Source organism: Tenrec ecaudatus, chromosome 2 (genome assembly GCF_050624435.1).
Source record: "Tenrec ecaudatus isolate mTenEca1 chromosome 2, mTenEca1.hap1, whole genome shotgun sequence".
Lineage (NCBI taxonomy): Eukaryota > Metazoa > Chordata > Mammalia > Afrosoricida > Tenrecidae > Tenrec > Tenrec ecaudatus.
This window is the reverse complement of record NC_134531.1, coordinates 16,011,049-16,025,128: the sequence shown is the minus strand read 5'-3', so window position 1 is coordinate 16,025,128 and position 14,080 is coordinate 16,011,049. Positions and strand designations below refer to the sequence as shown.

The 14,080-nt window shown below is 45.6% G+C and overlaps 1 pseudogene; it reads right to left on the bottom strand.

Annotated features, from left to right (window-relative positions):
• Positions 1 to 3,826: 3,826 nt before the first annotated feature.
• Positions 3,827 to 14,080, bottom strand: part of LOC142439747 (ras-related protein Rab-11A pseudogene) — a 101,598-nt pseudogene continuing 91,344 nt past the window's right edge.

The window sequence follows — 14,080 nt, the reverse complement described above, 5'->3', positions numbered from 1 at the left end:
TGAGTTCTGACGACTTTTGGTGACTCATTCAGGACCAAACATTGAAATCCAGATTGGCATCCTAGCATAGCTGGAGCACCATCTGTGCAAACACCACAAACCCTTTCCTAAAAGATCTATGCTCTTTCAGAAATGAACCAACTGTGTCAAATCCACCACATGCAGTAGTTAACATCTCGAGAGGTTTCCAAAAAAGAAACTCATCTTTAAAGTCATCGCCATTAATATACCTCACATAAACCAGTAACTGTGAACAGTTTGCAATGTCTGTAGATTCATCAAGCTGGATGCTAAATATTGGACGTGGAGCAGATTTAATTTCCTGGATTTCCTGATCAAGAATATCATCAGACTGGCCTAGAGCAGTGGCGGTATCCTGAAGACACGCACGACCTAACGGCCCAGAGTCTTCTTTAATTCTGGCAGAAATTAGGTTGCTCTCTCACGACCACCGGCACTGAGGATCAGTGAGACCCCTGAGCTCTGTGTATCACCCAGCCCACAGCCCCCACCCCACCAGCCATCTTGTCCCTGTCCCATCCCTTTCCACTGAGTGTGGGCGGTGGGAGGCGGAGGAGATGCGGGCTGCGGGGGCTGGATGTGAGCCCTTTGTTTTGGTGGATCATGTTTTGTTTCCCCTTTTTCCTCACTTGAGAGCCCACCAGTGAAGGGTGGGACACGGCTGTTGGGACGCCCACCCCGTCACCCGCTGTGCTGGCCCTCCTTGGCCTATGGAATGGGTACAAAGCAAAACACAAGCCCCTTCATGGCTGACATACAGCAGGAGCATCAGTCTTCCTGGAAGGGGCCCCGCCTGCGGCCCAGCACCCGCCACAGCTGTGCCCCCACAACCCCTGCCGACCATGGTCGTCACTAACTGAAGCACGCTGTACCACGTAGACTTGTACGAGAGCGACTACCTTCTCCCACTCAGCTGGCTGCAGGGACGGCAGGAGAATACAAGCCTTAATAAATGATCCTGTTTTGTAAGCAAAAATAATAATAATATCGGCAGACATGTCACCTATTCATCTGTGGACATTGTCGTTAGATAAAGAAATTGCACTCAATTTTGTAATAAATTTGTCTCTGATCATAACTAGAACGATGTCTTTGGCCACTGGCAACAGTAAATCCTCAGCATTGGTGTGAGATTTCATAACTCTGGCAATTTTTCGTGCTACCAAATATGAAGCTTCGATGGCTACTACGTTTTGTTTGTGGTACTTGCCACCAGTGTCAAGTCTGGCTTTCTTGAGTCCATCAACTTTGCTTCTAAAATAGTTGGTATCCTTGCTGGCTAAGCTCGGATGCTTGCTCTCAAAATGGCGTCTTAGTCTGTTTGGCTTCATAGATCCGGCTGACAGAACTTCACAACAAATAACACACTGCGATTTCTCGATTCCTCCTGAAATTATTGAGGTAAAACCATACTGTAAAAAACTCTCACTATATTTTCTTTTCTAAATGTTCTTCTCTACATGATTCATTGTTATGGGATGGTTTTCTAATGAAAATAATATGTAACAACGCTTTATCACAAAAGATGATACGTGGCATAGTTCAGTCAATACAGTTCATTAAAGTTTCCTATGATTTACCATTCTGTGTTGTTTTTTTACATGCCTGTTACTATCACAAGGAGGCAGTATTCACATCAACCACAGCTGAATATTAAAAAGACCAATCAGCATTCAGATTAAGTTCTCATGGTACAGATTTTTTTTGAAGTAGTTGATGATTTTACAGCACATGATCATGAAGTGTCATTTTACCTCCAATACTGCTGCTTTCAACACAGCAGCTGCTCTCTACACCTATGTGACTGGCACCAACCCTGTCACATACACCAGTATTTGTGCAGGGTGTATGTGATGGGGTTGGCACGATGATGTCATCACTCCAGATACTTGCATGTTGGCATATCCGCATGTGGGCAGACCCACCTGGAGAAACATAGAGGAGGAGCAGTGTCTTGGTTCCTAAAAGTATCCGAATTAAGGGTTTTCCAATGGTCTTAGGTAACCCCTGTGAAAGGGTCGTTCGACCCCGAAAGGGGTCACGACCCACAGGTTGAGAACCACTGTGCTAAAGGTACTTCTTAGTAAATGTGAACCACTAGCCCCACCCAGGGTCGACAAAGTTGCTATGGTCACTGGGAGCCTAAAATTTCTCACTGGCAAGAGAGCATACCCTCATGGATCTTTTCTCATCTCAAAATCTCCAAATCTGGGTTGTAACTAAAATAGCCCAGGTTGACATTGGTAGCTCAGGGGTTAAAGTGCTCAGTTGTCAACCAAATGTCAGCAGTTGGAACCCACCCACCAGCATGGTGGCCAAAAGACATGGCAGTCTACGTCCACAGGGATTCCAGTCTCAGATACCCAATGGGGCCAAACTCCAAACTCCCTGCCATTGCATTGATTCCAACTCATAGCAATCTGCATAGGTTGTGTGTTGGGCTAACAGCCACAAGGTCAGCAGTTTGAAACCACCAGCCACTTCCCAGGAGAAAGACGAGGCTTTCAGCTCCCGTAAAGTTCCACAGTCTCAGAAATCCACAGGGACAGTTCTGTTCTGTCCTTTCAGGTCACTATGAGGCAGTGACTTGTCAGTAACTGGTTTGACTTTTGATCACTGAATTGCGCATGGAGGAATGGTTGAATTGGGGTATGTTCTGCTGTGTTTTCTGTCAGCAGCAACAACAATTAAATAGCTTATAAAAATAAAATAAATAAACAAAATGAGCCCAGAGTTTTGCATTCCCCTCTCACACACTTGTGCAGCTCTGGTGCAGATAAAAATGTCCTCCCCTCAATCCCTAAAATAAAGTGAGAAAATGCTTTCAAAACTAGCTCTAAATTTGGCTTATTTAAATTCTTAGGGGGAAGTTAAGCCAAAAAGAGATGGCTGCTGGCTTTGAATTTGTGCAACAGAATTTTCAAGGCAGTACTGCAGTTAAATTAAAATAAAAATAATAATCTATTAGCACCCAAAAGGCACTGCCATCGAGTCAATGCTGACTCACTGTGACTCTATCAGACAGGGTAGAACTGCTCCTGGAACTTTCTAAGACTGACGTTTTATGGAAGTAGAAATTCATATCTTCCTTTTGTGGAGTGCCTGATGGTTTCGAACTGCTGAACTTGAGATTAGCCGCCAAATGCTTAACCGCTAAACCACCGGGACTCCCTAGTATCCTGGAAGTGTTCTCACTCTCCCACACCCAGAGTCCAGTTGGCTGCGGGGGGCCACACTGACCACTTGATTTTCCTCTCCCTGGGATGGCACTGGCAAATCCTCTCTGCACCAACAAAGGTCAGTCAAGGACCACACCCAAGAGCTCCTCCAAAGGCTTGGAATCATCCTCCTGGAGAAGACAGCTGTTGACTATTCAGATGTTTACCTGCCTATAAAACCTACTGGGCTTCCCAGGTACTGGGCCTTTGAACCTTGTTTTCTAAGAGTGAGAAGACAACTGCTTCTCAAAGTTTCTTCTCTTTCTCCCTCAGGGCCATCTCCTGGGCCCAGGCTCTCTCTCCTTCAGAGGCCAGAGGTATTGCAGCCTTGATCTACCGACTCTGGGGTTCCTGTTCCACAGAGTTTTTGTCACTCCCTAGTCATTGTGCCAAACAGCAGGTAGAGAGGCCTTTGTTCTCCTTGCTGGCGTGATGAAACACCAGCCTTTCCTTTTCTGCATTGCGGGTTCGCCCTCGGATTCATGCAGCGTCCCTGGGAATGGAGAACGGGGATTGCTTGTCCATAATACATGAACACAGAAGCCCTGGAAATGGGGGGAGAAGAAGGTTCGACTGCAGGAAGAGATTTACTCAGCCGAAACAGGCTTGTCGCAAGCTACATCCGGCTGACATTTTATTTTCATGACAAAGGCTGACTGCCCAACTGCTGGCACTTCCACCTCCTCAGTAGCCTGCAGGCTTAGGGATCCTGAAAGAGGAAGGGGAACACATCGAGTTATTTCTTTCAAATGGCAAGTCAGAGGAAAGGATAAAATGGGAACCCCAGACGTTAAACAAGTGGTGATACCTTTTAGAAGATGCAAAAAAATACATAAAACGTCGAATGTGGAACTCCATCAGGTGCGTCCAATAGCTAAAATATGAAACAGGGAATATGTAAAATTCATTCACCCGTCAAAGAGAGCTGCAAAAACCCAATGAAGCATCCCACTATCATTCTGTTCCATTTCTTCTGGAACTTCTTGATGGCCCCCCACCGAGATGATCATTTCCCTTGGTTTCTGTTTTCCCTCATCCGTCTCACTCTTCAGCGTCTCAGGTTCTCACCGCCATTGAGCGGACGCCGCCTCACAGTCACCCTGTAAGACCCGGCAGAACCGCGCCTGTGAGCTTCTGAGACTACAACTCCCTACAGGAGTAGAAGGCTCTCGTGGTTTCCAACTTCCGACCTTGCAGTCAGCAACCCAAAACTTACTAACCACTACAGCACTTCAACATCTGCATCCAGTGATCTGCGCCTAAAATATCAAGGCCCCTTTTTTTGTCCCCCTATAAAATGTAATTTTCCATCTTTTTTTATTTCCAGAGGTAAGGTACAAGAAAAATTTCACATTCATTTTCTACCAAGGAGAAAGTGGCTCCGGGACGCTTCTGTGCATCACTGAATGGAAGCCTGTAACTCAAATTCTCGCTCTCAAAGGAAACACCTCATCAGCGATCCATTTCCTTTTCTTCTTCCCCCAAATCATAAAAACATGATCCCATCTTTCCTTGATAGCTCAAGACCACAGTGACTGATGAGCCACTCTTTTGGCTTGTGATGGGGCCAAGACCGATAGCAACCCGGTGGACTGCTACCCAACAACAACAACAAACAGGTTTCCATTTCAGTAAACCCTGTTGTGAACAGAATTGTGTCTCCTACAAAATTTGGGTTGAAACCTTTGCCCTCATACCTGTTGGAAGCGGGTGTTTTCTTTTGCTATGGTAATGAGATCATGCCAGAGTAGAGGGGGTCCGCAACCTAGTCCCTTCTACATGGTGTCTTATACAAAGTGCAGGGTAGACAATGAGCCACACCCGCACAGGAGAGACAGACAAGCATGTGAAGCAGCATCCTTGAACCCAAGGCAGCCAAGGGTTGCTGGCAGCCCCTGGAACACGAAGGAGAAAATATTGAGGCCTTCAATACAGACTTCTGGACTCCTGATCTGTGAGAAAATAAATTCCTGTGCCTTCAAAGCCACCCACTGTGATTTTTTTTTTTTTACACTGTCTTGAGGTCACAGGGACATACCCAGCCCTGGAAAGATCACTTCTCCCCAGTCACCTGCTCCTCACTCATCCAAACCCAAATGTCACTTCTGATGTACGGTGTCCCCACGTTTCAGAGCCGGGCTGTGCTCCCCGGGGTTTTCATGGTACACTTGGGAATTTGATAGCCAGGCCTTTCCTCTGGGTGGGTTTGGATCCTTCAGTTAATAACAGAGAGCTTAATTATTTCCCCCATCTAGCCATGACTCCCTCTGGGTAAACTGTAAGCTCCATTCCTACAGCCAATTGCCACTCTTGTCCGTTCCACCGAGCTCTTTCTTTGTCCTAGCAGCCTCAGTGCACGGTGGGCCAGTGTTTCAGATGTACCAGCTGCTCTGCAGGAGAAAGACACAGTTTTCTGTTTCTGCAAAGATCACATCTTTGGCAACCCCACGGGACGCTTCCCTTCTGCCCTAGTGGGCTGCTATGCATCAGAATTGACTCAGTAGCAGAAGCTTTGGTTTGGAGCTCTTGCTTCAATGGGCTTCAGGATTAGTGCCATGCTAAGAAGAGGAGCAGGGCTGAGACAGGCCCTCCAGCTGGCTGTGACTCCGCAGGGATTTCCTGACTGCAGACAAAGCAGTGGACAAGGCGGAGCCCACGTTGGGAAGCATACTAACTGCACAAGGAGAGGGGCCGGGCCCACCTGGGATGGTGTGCAGTTGTTTTTCCTCAAAGTAAAAGCTCATTTTGAGATCGATGACGTGGATCCAGCCGAATCTGAATTACACAGAGCTGGAAGTCAACACAATCTCCTTGCTGGCCACCTCTGAGTAAGCCGTGAGGTGCGCAGAATTCCCTCTGCGGCGGTCTCAGCGCACTTCTATCTCCCCCGAGGGTCCGGCCTCCCTCACTCCCGAGGGGGGCCCTTCTCTGTTTCTTCTGTCGAAAGAAGGACAGCTGGGGGCGTGATCACAGCCAGTTTCACCATCCTGAATTCTCAAATTCCTAAACTGGTACTGGACAACAGCGGGCCAAAGACTAGGCAAACGGGCTAAGGGTTTCATTTGCCTATTCAAATCCTCCCGGGACCTCCTCAGGGCGAAGCTGATTTTGATCACACTGACCTTAATCCCCAGAAGAGGGACGAAGAGGTGCGCCTATGAGCTGTACACTTGTTTCCACATTTCAGTTCCTTTAATTACTAAATCCGTCTGTCCAGTTTCCCTAAATGATTAGCAGGAGTTCCCAACACGAAGTTGAACTCTTCTGAAAAAATGCTCTAAACCAGACGCACTACCACTCACTGACTCGATGCCAACTCATAGCAACCCCCTGCAGGACAGAGTAGAACTGTCCCTGGGGATTTCAGAGACTGTAACTCTTTACAGGAGCACAAAAGCCCCATCTTTCTCCCAGGGAGTGGCTGGTGGTTTCGAACTGCTGACCTTGCAGCAGCCTAACTGCTGAGTCACCAGGGCTCCGAAAGAGTGCTACACTATGACAATACCTTCCAAGGAGTTGATTTTCAAATGACCCGAATGCATAGAATCATCCGCCCCTTCTTTTCTCAAAAATAAACTTAAAAACTGGCTGCCATTGAGTCATTGCCAACACACGATAGCTCCATTAGGGGAGAGCAGAACTGCCCTGCAGGTTTCTGAGATTGTGTATCTCCTCACGTTTCTTCTGAGAAATGGCTGGTGGCTTCAATGTGTAACCTGCTGCACTACCAGGCCTAGTAAATTCCCAAGGGCAGGAGAGGAGGAGGTTGCCGCTGTGTCTTTGTGTATAAGAGGAACTTCAAAGGAACTCACTGCCACCGAGTCAATACTCACTCATAGCAACCCTATGGGACTGGGAAGAACTGCCCCTGAGGGATTCTGAGACTGTAACTGTTCACCGGAGGAGAAAGCCCCATCTTTCTCCCGAGACCGCTAGTGGTTCCCAACTGCTGACCTTGAGGTTTGCAAGCCAACTCGTAACCACTATGCCACCAGGCCTTCTCAGGAACAGGAGAAAATTCCCAGGACCATCTAGGAGGAAGAGCCACCGGTGAAGTATATTCTTTCAAGAGCCCTCCTTGAAGTAGAAGATGCAGCAAAGGCCATGCCACCGGGAGACCAGAGGCACTGCAGCAGAGGAGATGCAGCACTGACACTAGAGACCAGAGACTACGAGTCTTTGAGGCAGACCAGTAGGTGGACTTCCCAGTCCATGAAGGCAGAGGCCAAGGGAGGCTGAGAAGCTGAGACCTGGAGGAGAGACCAGGCTGCTGGCTGAAGAGCCATGTTGCTGTGGCCCAATGGCTGTCTCCTTCGTGTTTGCTGATCCTGACTTGGGGTAACCTGTTAACTTCCGTAATGTCATTGCCGTTGTTAGGTGCCATCGAGTCCGTTCCGACCCATAGCAACCCAATGCACAGCAGAATGAAACACCGCCCAGTCCTATGCCATCCTCACAATTGTTCCTATGCTTACGTTTATTTTTGCAGCCACTGTGTCAATCCATCTCAGTGAGGGCCTTCCTCTTTTTCACTGGCCTTCCACTTGACCAAGCCTGATGTCCTTCTCCAGGGACTGGTCTCTTCTGACAATATGTCTAAAATATGTAAGATGAAGTCTTGCCATCCTTGCTTCTAAGAAGCACTCTGGCTTTACTACTTCCGAGAGAGATTTGTTGGCCCTTCTAGCAGGCCATGGTACTTTCACTAGTCTTCTCCAGCTCGGTGCAGATGCGCCCATTAAACTTCTCTAATCCTGAGCCTCTTCTCTGACTTCTATGTTGGGCATTGAAACCGATTTTTGAAGGCAAAAGAGAGGCAGAGGGCCATGGCAAGAACAGTTGGTGTCAAAATAGTTGGTGTTGAATGCCTTTGAGTTGGTTCCGACTCATAGTGATCCTACGTACAAGAGATCAAAACTGCCCAGTCCTGCACCTTCTTCACAATGTGTTGTTATGTCCAGTAAATAATCAGGTGGAGACCTATCCCTGGGGAAGAATATCATGCTTGGTAATGGATAGGGTCAGTTTAAAAAAAAAGGAAGTCGCTCAATGAGATAGACTGACACCGTGAATTCAACAATACCCTCAAACACAGCAACAGTGGGGAGGAAAGCACAGGACAAGGCCGGGTTTCATTGCCTGTACAGAAGGTCACTATGGGTCAGAACCTTCACAGCTACCCCTGACAACATAACAGCAACAGAGATTAATGCTAAGAAGTAAAAAAGGAAACAGATGCAAATCAAGATAGGAGCCAATGTTGTCAGCTGGCCACTGAGTTTGTTGAGGCGAGTGAAACAGGGAGACAGAAATGTGACAGATCAGATATCACCCCCTACCTTGGAGTTTTGCTTGAATAAGTTTACTTCATACACATAATTTGATTCACTTCCTTGGGCAATGAAAATACATTCAAAGAAAAGTGCAAATCTCCCTGTGCTGACTTCCACTACCCTCCTGCATAGGTCACTGGACACAAAAGATGTAGGCATGTCAACATGACCTGTTCTTTACTCAAGAAAGAGCCAATACGGAAGACCTTGCTCGAATGCTACTGTGTGCAGTGGGACTTTTCACAACACGAGATGAAGGTCCACAGAGGATGGCTGATATGATTATTATTAGTTGTTGTGGAGTTACCCTCAATTAATATGGCCCTTCCAGCCATAATCCCTTCTGTCATATTATAATTTTGGATTTCATACACCAGTGGCTATAGTCCCATTTAGCCGGGCATTAGCTGCTAACAACCAGAAATAGGATGAGATCAACATCTGACCTTGGTAGAGGGTATGAATTGGGACACACTCCTTGTTTAATGGTTGTTTTGCTTACTGTTACTTAATGGATGTAAAGAATTATATGCTCTAGCTGAGTGGGAAAAGAAGCCTGCTTCTGGAGTGGCCTGGGAAAAGCCTGGCTGCTTAAGATTAATAGGAGGTCAATGCCCACTGGAAACATCTTGCCAGAGGCCCCAGGTCATGCATGCATAAAAAAGATAGACCTGGGGGTGGAAAACAGATTATTGTATTTGGGTGAGATTTGATTACACCATGTAACTCACAACAAACAACGTTTCCCTGAATGGGTCCGTTAAGAATGAAGGGAGACAGTGGTTGGTGTAAGACAGGACAGGGCCAGGGGACTATAAATTTATAAATTAACAAGGGTTCATGAAGAAGGGAGGGTGAGGGAAGGGAAAAAGGAAGAGTTGCTCTCAAGCACTCAACTAGAAAGAAAATGCTTTGAAAATGATGATGGCAACATATGTACAAATGTGCTTGACATGATGGATGGATGTACAGATTGTGGTAAGAGCTGTAAGATCCCCCAATAAAATGATTTTTTAACAAAATAATAATAATTTATAATCTATCAAGGGGTCATGAGGGTGGTAGGGGAGGGAGGGGAAAAAGAGGAGCTGATACCAAGGGCTCAATAGAAAGTAAATGTTTAGAAAATAATGAAGGCAACAGATGTACAAATATGCCTGATACAATTGACGTATTGATTGTAATCAAAGTTGTAAGAGTCCCCAATGAAATGATCCTTCAGTAATAATATTAAAAACAGCAAAAAAATAAAAAAGTAGAAAAAATGTTCAAAAGAAAAAAGATTTGAAAGACAAAGTTAAAAAATAAAATAAAAAGAAGAATGGGGAGGGAAATTCTGACAGGATTCACCTGTGAGGGACTGTGAACAGGACTCCTTGGAATGCCATCCACATCAAATGAACCCACTGGGAAGCAGGGGTGAGCTCATCGCTGACAGGAGCCGGGAGTGGAGCGCACTCAGGCACCAGCATCCGGCTTCCCCCTGACTAGTCTTCGGACTTGGGGCCACCACACAGCACCATCACCACATGAAGCATTTCCTCAAGCTTTCATGAGTTCTATGAGGTACTGCCGTCATCCACTGGACCCAGAGACATCCAACAAGAGCTGGGCTTTGGCACTTTTATGATCGCCTACTCCTTGCCACTAGTTCGGTACGAATTCTCACAAATGAAGTGATTGCGGCAGCTGTGTGTTGGCTCTGACTCACGGCAGCCCCGCGAACAGCAGAAGGAAGCTTTGCCTGATCCTGTGTCGTCTTCATGGTCCTTGCTATTCTCAAGTCCATTGCTGCAGCTACATGGCATCTGAGTGCCTCCAGGGAGCGCCTTCTAGCACTGTTATTCAGCAATATTCTGTGAGGATCCTAGGCTTTGCATTGATCTTCAGAACTAAACTGCCTTCGGTACTAGTCTATAAGCTCTGTGTGACCATGGAAATACCAGGGACATAGCTTCCAACATCATGTCATTGTTGTTGTTGTCGTTGTTGTTGGGGACAGTTGAGTCAATTCCAACCCACAGCGACCCTGTGGATGACAGAAGGAAACACTGCTCATTCCTGCACCAGCCTCACAATGGAACGGAGCCCGATTTGGCAGCCACTGGGCCAACCCATCTCGTTGAGGGCCTTCCTCTCTCTCTATCCCTGCCCCTCCACTTTACCAAGCCTGAGGTCCTTTCTCCAGGGACTGGTCTCTCCTGAGAACATGTCCACAGCACATGAGATGGACTCTCACCGTTCATGCCTCTAAGGGGCATTGAATTGTGGGAGTCAACGCATTCCTAGATTGTTGTTTCCATTCCAGATAGTGTATGGTTTTTCTTCCCACTCCATTGAGGAATGAGAGCCTAATACTTCTACTACCTTGAGACCAGGAGTGCAGAGTGAATTTACGATTTGCTTCCACAGCAGAGAGTATGGAGCAAGAAAAGCAGGGAGTTTAAAGGTAAGAAACCTCTAGACAAACATGGCTTCAATCAAGTGATCAATGGTAATGTCAGTGGTGAAAAGTCATGTGAATACCATCCACTCCCCAATATGAAGGGAGCAGAGGGGCATGTCATTTGCGTCATTCTTCCCCAAAGCCCATAGCCACAATCTCACTATGAGAAAGAAAAAAAAACCCTCTGACAAAATTAAATTGAGGAACAATCTATAAACTCTAAGAGCAACACTTTTGAAAGGGTCATCGTAATGAAACATACGATAAAACTGAGAAAATGTCACCAAGCAGGGGAAACTGAACAAAACAAGACAGAAAACCAAGCTCATTGCCCTAGAGTTGGTTCCAACGTTAACGACCTTACTTGCTGTCCAAGTCTGAGAAGCCTCATCTTTCTCCTGAGAAACAAAGGAGCCAGCTAAATACAATAGGACATTAGGACTTTCTGGATGGAATTCTGGAAGAGCAAAGGAACACCGATGGGAAAAACTGGGAAAATCTAATGACAGCCTGGAGTTCCATTGATAGCGGTGCAGCAGCATTGACAACAGGACCTCAGTGATGTCAGATACTAACAGAAGGAAAACCAGAACTGACTGAGGGGCTCAGGGCCAATGGCTTTTGTAACATTGGGGTGAATATAAATTAATTCCCATACCAACAGTTTTTGGGGTGTTTTATGTAATAACAAATGCTTGCAATCATAGGTCAATATGCAGCACAATATCAAGCCATAACACACATTTTAAATGGCGTGTTAAATTGTTGTGTGGCATTGCATCTTGAGTAAAACCCTTTAAACATAAAACAGAAAGTAATAAAATGCGGCTTCTTTCTTTCCTTAGTAAGACCTGGAAAATTTCCTGTGCCCCAGAATGCTAGAAGGTCATGGGCTATGTCACGTAGGATTATTCATGACACAAAGCATGACACAAATTCCTGCTCATAAAACCAAGTTCCCATTCTTTAGATAACTAAAGATATCTTCCCTCACATGTGAGTCTTACCCATCTTGAACCAAGCCAACAAACAAAATGTTCTAATGGCTTTGAAAGTACTGTTTTCTGCCCCAGCTCCTGAGAAAATTTCAATGTAATGACTTGTCATTAAAACAAGCTTCGGGATAGGGAAGCTAGTTACAGCGTGTCTGTCTGCATGTGTTTGCCTTTGAATATCTGGTACTCAATTTTCTCACAGTTCTTCAAAACTTAATTCTCTGGTTGTTTAGATTCAGTGGAATTTTTTGTTTACGTATGTATGAAGAACGCTAAATACAAAGAGTCTATTTCAAGGTTCGTGGAATTTGAAGTCACTGCATCATAATAACATGGCTTATGGTCTCAGTCCTGGGGGGAGGTGTTATTTTTGTTTTCATGCTGAAGAACGAGAGAGGAGGCAAAGCCCTACTGTGGAGAATCACCCCAATAGTCAGTGTGTGCACAGCTTGGGGAAACTAATCCCAGAGTAGGCTGATTGCCATGGGCACCCCAAAACCAAAGACACAAACTTACTGCCATTGAGTCAAGGCCTACTCATAGTGAACCTGTAGGACAGGATAGAACTCTCCCTGTGGATTTTTGAGACTGTAGGAAAGTCCTGTCTTTCTCCTGCACCCTAGCTACTCCTGAACTCCACAATCCAGGCCCCTCTGTGGTTCCTTCAGTCTAGGTCAATGTTAAGACCTATGTAAAAAGTAAACTCCTCTCCCTGAAGCCTCATCAATATTACCCATTGCTATTGAGTTGATTCCCACTCATAGACCGTATATAGCATTTTCAAGGCCATAATTCTTTATAGGAACAGAAAGCCTCATCTTTCTCCCATGGAGCAGTTGATGGATTTGAACGGCTGATCTTGGGTTTGGCAGTCCAACATTTACCTAACAGGGCTGCCAGGGCTCTTTATCAATTTTAATTGACCTAAAACCCATTATTATCCATTCCAACTCACAGCAAGCCTGGAGGACAGAGTATAGCTTCCCCATAGGGTTTCGAGACTACAAACTTTCCTGTCACATCTTTCTCCCCCAGAGAGCAAGGTGGGTTTCAACGGCCAGCCTTTGGGTTAGAAGCCAAGCATGTAACCACAGTACAACCAGGATCCTCTTTATTCTAGGCAGTTGAACAACAAGAACCAGCAAATGTAATGGTGGCGTCTTAGTTCCTCAGTGCTGCAGTAACAAAAATATAAGAAAGTGGCATTAAAAACAGAAATTTACTTTCTCACCGTGTCAGAGGCGAACAGCCCAAACCAGGGACTCAGCTGTGTCTTCCTTTCTAATGGGTAGCCCTAGCCCAATCCTTGGCTTGCAGAAAATCTTCTTCAAGTGCTGTTTTACACTGTGTCTTTATGTATCACTGTCTAAGCTGCTCTTCCCATAACTTGGGAGTGATTAGATTTAGACCCCACCCACCTTGAATGTGGTCTAATTAACCAAGCAAAAGAAGCCCTATTGCCAAACAGAACTGCATCGTAAACTGTGGATTCCTTTGCAAACGTATGGCTAGCCTATTATCTCCCCAGCGCTGCAAACCTAGAATCAAAAAAGACCATAGGTACAGAAAAACCCGTAGCATTATTATACTCGCTTTGTTTCCAGATGTTTTTCTGCTATTGTTAAGTATAAATGACTTTTACAGGGTCAAGTTACAAAAGAAAATGCAGAGACGGCTGAGTTGTGAGTGTAATATGATTACAGCTGTTCCAAGCGTACACACTGGGGGAGTCTGGAAGAAAATAAACCAAAATTACAGTGCGAATAAAATATTCTAAAGCTTCTGGCCCCACTTTACATTTTTATAACAAGTGATCACTGCAAAATCGTCCGAAAATTAGCAGTTAGCAAGTACAGAAGTGAAGAATGAGGCTCCTTCCGGCTTTCAAACAATCACAAGCACCCAAAATAAAGGGGCTATTTGGGCCTTTGGTGTTATAGGTATTGTATTCTAATTTCTTGAAATTTTAAACAGCATTTTAAGGTGCAAATCATAGGCAGTCCTCTGCCCCTTGGTGTCCAGTTAGCCTATGGGTGCTTTGCAGAATCAAAAGGCAAATTGAAGATT